This window comes from Copadichromis virginalis, linkage group LG6, assembly GCF_057382275.1.
Source record: "Copadichromis virginalis isolate Kocher_CV1m ecotype Utaka linkage group LG6, C_Virginalis_male_GT1.1, whole genome shotgun sequence".
In the NCBI taxonomy this organism is placed as follows: Eukaryota; Metazoa; Chordata; class Actinopteri; order Cichliformes; family Cichlidae; genus Copadichromis; species Copadichromis virginalis.
Window position 1 is genome coordinate 2,246,373 of NC_140623.1, and position 6,000 is coordinate 2,252,372.

Consider the following 6,000-nt stretch of genomic DNA (forward strand, 5'->3'; position numbering starts at 1 on the left):
AGTCAGTCTTCTTTTATAGAGGCATTCATGAGCCCTCTCAAATACAGCGCCCCCTACTGGCAAAACCCCATTGGCACATGAACACCCACACATCACCACATCCCCTTTTCTCTGACAACATAGGTCCCACGAATCAACATATACACATATTTGTATTACAACAATAATTTTTTTTTCTCTCAACACCATCAGAATATAAGATAAAAACAAATCCAGTCATAGCTTTACAGATTAAGCCTAACTGGTCTCTTGACCTTACGCTCTGACCTCCTCAATACAGGTTCTGAAACAACTGCACTTTTCTCCACATGCTCATGTCCATCCAGTGGTTTTAAACCAGACACTGTCTCTGCATGTGACACATCAACATTTTCATCTTCCTCACCATATTGTTCCTCCTGAAATGTCTCTTTAGTCTTCAGCAAGTTACGACGGTTCCTTCTGAACACATGACCTTCTTCAGTTCTTACGTCATATGATCTCGGACCTGCTTCCTGAAGAACAATGGCTTTCCTGCTCCATGCATTCTGATCTTGGATTCTCACTACATCATCCTTTGCAAGCAATCCAAGTGCTCTTGTTCCCTTGTCGTATTGCAGTTTTTGCTTCCATTTCAGATGCTCTTGCTTTTTTATAATTTCTTCACTCTGCTTGCTTTCTGCATAGCAGGGCAAAGTTGTGTGTAGCTTACGATTCATCAGTAATTCTGCAGGGGATAAACCACAGTCAAGAGGAGCAGTCCTGTAGCTCAGCATAGCTAAATAAGGATCTGATCGACTGTCTGTAGCCTTCTTCAGAAGCTGCTTGATGATATGCACTCCTTTTTCAGCCTTGCCATTTGCCTGTGGATGTTGAGGACTTGATGTGACATGTTTAAAGCCGTATTCTCTTGCGAAATTCTGCCATTCTTTGCAATTATAGCAAGGACCATTGTCACTAATGACAGTTTCAGGTATTCCATGCCTGGAAAAGATAGACTTCACATGTGTGATCACATTATTAGCAGTTGTACTTGTAAGCAGAGCAATCTCAGGAAAGTTAGAGTAATAATCTATCACCAACAGATAGTCTTTCCCATTAAAATGAAATAAATCTGTTCCGACTTTCCTCCAAGGCGCTGTAGGAAGTTCAGGAATCATCATGGGTTCTCTTGCCTGTCTGCTCTGAAACTTGTTACATGTTTCACACTTTCCGACCATGGTCTCAATGTCTTTATTAATGCCAGGCCAGTACACAGTGTCTCTAGCCCTCCTTTTACACTTTTCTATTCCCAGATGTCCCTCATGTATTCTTTGAAGTATCAGCTGTCTCAGACTATGTGGTATCACAATCCTATTGCCTCTCAACAGCAGTCCATTTACCACATTGAGCTCCGATCTAACATGATAATACTTTGAACAAGACCCTTTGGGCCAGTCCCCTTGGATATTTTCCATCACCGTTTGCAGCTCCCTGTCTGCAGCTGTCTCCTCGCATATTTGTTTTATCTTTGCGTCAGACACTGGCAGAGACTCCACTATCATATTAACATGATCGTCTACTTCTTTCTCAGTGGAGCTTGCATGACACACCTCTGATGCTCGCGACAGTGCATCCGCTAAAGCTAAATGCTTTCCTGGTGTGTATATCAAGTCAAAGCTGTACCTTTGCAGTTTCATCATGAGACGTTGAATCCTCGGTGACATCTCGTTCAGATGTTTCTTAATGATTGACACCAAAGGACGATGATCTGTCTCAACTGTAAAGGTAGGAAGACCATAAACATAACAGTGAAAAATATCAAGTCCATATGCCAGTCCGAGACATTCTTTCTCAATCTGAGCATATCTGGTTTCAGACTTGGTCATGGATCTAGAAGCATAAGCAACTGGTTTCCAACTCCCCTCTTCAGCTTGAAGTAAAACAGCTCCAAGCCCATCCTTTGAGGCATCTGTTGAGATTTTCAGACTCTTAGTTGGATCATAATATGCAAGCACTGGGCGCGTTGTCAGTGTGGTTTTTAAATCATTCCATTCTTGTTCATGCCTCGCTGACCATTTAAATTCTATGGAATCACGAAGTAACTCCCTTAGTGCTGATGTTCGCACTGACAAGTTAGGTATGAATTTTCCTACAAAGTTTATCATTCCCATCACTCTGAGCACACCTCTCTTATCTGTCGGGCGTGGCATTGTTGCGATGGCTTTTACTTTTCTTTCATCTGGCTCAATACCTCCAGCAGAGAATTTGTCTCCCAGAAATGTTATTTCCTTCACACCAAAATGACACTTGTCACGATTTAACTTTAATCCATTCTCCCTCATCTGCTGCAGCACCTTCACCAGTCTTTCATTATGTTCTTGTAGGGTGGAGCCCCATATAACCACATCATCAACATAACAGCGAACACCTTGTAAACCCTCTAACATGTTGTCCATGGCACGATGAAAAATCTCAGATGCTGAGATTATGCCAAATGGCATTCTGAGGAATCTATACCTGCCAAAAGGTGTATTGAAAGTACAGTATTTTGAACTTTTCTCATCCAGCTTTATTTGCCAAAAACCCTGTGCTGCATCTAGCTTTGAAAAGTATTTGGCGCCTGCCATTTCACTTGCAACCTCTTCACGCTTTGGTATCTGGTAGTGCTCACGTTTTATGGCTTGATTTAAATCGCCAGGGTCCATGCATATTCTCATATCATTGTTTTTATTCCTTTTATCCACACACACCATTGAGTTTACCCACGCAGTCGGTTCTTCCACTTTTGTAATGACCTGCAACTGTAACATCCTGTTAAGTTCTTTCTTTAAACGGTCCTTCAGTGGAGCGGGGACTCTACGTGGTGCATGGATCACTGGCTTTGCATCCTCTTTCAGCTGGATACTGTAATTGCATGGTAGACATCCCAAACCTTTGAAGATATCCTCATAATGCTGTACAATGGAGTCAACTGCTCCTCGCTGTCCACTTTCTGTTTCTGGACAGCTGATGTGATACACTCTTTCTACTAGGTTCAATCTTTTGGATGTCACGCCACCCAGCAGTGATTCACGACCTTCTGGAACAACATTAAACAATACATCATAATCTTTATGTTTTATTGTCACTTTAAGCCTGCATTGACCACTGCTCTCAATATACTTTCCATTGTAGTCTTTTAGAGGTACTCTTTTCTTTATTATTTTGGGCTTTGGTTTCATGGCATGGATCCCTGTCATGCTGATTAGGTTCGCCTGCGCACCTGTATCAATCCTTAGTGCCACCAAAGCTCCTTGTATTGGGAGTGAAACAATCCACGTGTCTTCATAATCTGAGCATCGCTCACTGTCCTCTGCTTCGTTATGCTCACTTTTTACATCCTCAAGTGACACTATGCCCACAAAGAAAGTCTCGCTTAAGTCAGTCTCTTCAACTACATGCACTGATTTGGGTTTGGCTTTCGACAGACATTGTTTGGCAAAATGATTTTTTCCATCGCATTTCAAACATCTTTTGCCATAAGCTGGACACTGTCTAGGTTCATGTCTGCTACCACATCGCTTACAGGAGTACACTGTATCCTCTTTGCTGGGCTTCTGCGACATATTCTTCCTCATTTTCTTTTTAACCACAGCTATTCTTGCACTATTGTGGAGACTGGAATAAATGGTAAATGGTAAATGGCCTGCATTTGTATAGTGCTTTTCTAGTCCATAGGACCCCAAAGCGCTTTACACTACATTCAGTCATTCACCCATTCACACACACATTCACACACTGGCGATAGCAAGCTACATTGTAGCCACAGCTGCCCTGGGGTGCACTGATAGAGGCGAGGCTGCCGGACACAGGCGCCACCGGGCCCTCTGACCACCACCAGTAGGCAAACATGGGGTTAGTATCTTGCCCAAGGATATTTGACATGCAGCCCGGAGGCAGCCTGGGCTCAAACCACCGACCTTCTGATTAGTGGCTGACCTGCTCTGCCACCTGAGCTACAGCCAGGTACAGATTAGTCAGTCCAGTGCTAGTAGTCCAGTGCTAGTAGTCCAGTGCTAGTAGGATTTTATGGATAGGGTGGGGCTAGTGTGTATTAATAATGGTAAAGGAACTTGATATAATAATCTGTATGTACCTTGGTGGCATGAGGAGTGTAAGTAAAGCGGTAAAGAACAGAAAAAGAGCATTTAGACAGCTGAAAAATTACCACTCAATAAAAGCATTGATTCACTACAAGAGCACAAGCGAAGAATTAAAAGGTCTACAAAGCATACATATTGGAGGCAATGTAATAGTACTGTAATAGTATAGGCAGAGAGACATGGTTAGTGGACATTTGGGGTGTGGTGAGGAGGAAAACAAGCTTCCAAACAGTAGGGACAGAGAACAGAATAGCGATTAATAATATAGACAAGGCAGAGCTCAATGTTCAAATGTTTGTAAAGATTCATAGTTCTGGTAATTTATCAGATATTCCTAAACAGTGCAGGAATGAGACACTGGCAAAGAACCTTAGATGCAGGGTAAATGTAAAAAGAAATGAATTCAGAGGCAGTTTGGACTTACTGCTCAGTATGAATTAAGAAAGCATTAACAAATGTTCGTCACACCTCTCCAGGTAAAGACAGTAAATGTTATACTGTGTTGGAGTACATGGATAATGACTGAGTTGTTGCTGTTTTGTGATTATTTATGCAGCTTGGGAAACGGGTATAATTTCATCTACATGGAAACAGCCTGCAATTGTTCCGATTTTAAAACCCAGAAAAGATCTATCAGATCCATCAAATTACAGACCAATTAACGTCTCAGTTAGGTAAAACTATAGAAAAGATGGTCACTGAAAGACTCACTTATTTTTTAGAAAGCAAGTGCCTGTTTTCATCATACCAAAATGGATTCAGTAGAGGTAAAAATGCAATGGATGCTCTGCTATGCCTACAGTCAGAGATCAGGAAGGCTCAGACTAACATGTTTAACAGGTTGGACTTGAGGGGGGGGGATTTCTGGATGCAGAATAAGCCAAGCCCTCAGAATTTGCAGTGGTGCATTTAAATCTCCAGTAACAGCCATGCAGGTGGAAATGGGAGAAATGTCCTTCCAAAGTAGAAGAGATAAGCTCACGCAAGAGTGCTATGAGCACAGTAAAAGCAACTTATATAGCGACTTATACATTCAAAAGGCAATAACGGAAAGTCCAGTCATACACTTGTTCAGTATATAGCACAGATTTACTTGGAGAAACAATATACACATGAAGTCCTAATATTTACAGATGGATCAAAAGACCGGTGCTGCGGTCTTCATTCCTCAACTTAGAGTAATTATTAAAAAGAGACATTTAATCAATCTTAACACAGTAGAGCTGGAAGCCATAATGCTAGGTTTGCAGTGGGCATAAATATTCAGAAAGCTATAGTTATTGCATCTGACAGTTTATCAGCGCTAATGAAACTTGCAGACTGCAATAAGGACAGGTGAACAATGGTCAAGATTGTGCAATGGTGGCATAAATGTTGGATTTCTTTGGGTTCAAGCAGATGCTGGTCTGGAAAAATGAGGTAGATGTATTGGCTAAAAAGTCATTGAAATCTCTTGATTACAAATCCAAAGTTAAAAGTATTATAAACAGCTGAATCCTAAGAATATGACAGGTATGTAGGACTACAAGAGCCACACGGTTTGGAATAATCAATTCTGTGCTTAAATAATGAATGAATCAATCAATCAAATATGCATTAGTAAATTGCATTTTTATTATTTCATTTGTTCAAACATTACTAAAGTAATTTATTGTTTAATAATTAAATTTAAAATAAAAACACTATTTTTAAATCAATATTTTAAAAATGAATTGTCATTCCATTAATAAATACTTAAAGAAAAGAGTTTCACAAAAAAGAAATCCTCATTTGAAAAACCATTTTCGAATTCAAAATTGAAAAAAAAAAAAAAGGTTTTCAACTTTAAAAAAAAAAAAAAAAATAGATTTTGAAAAGATTTTGAAAACCAGGGGCCCGCACAAGGGGGCAGTAGCGC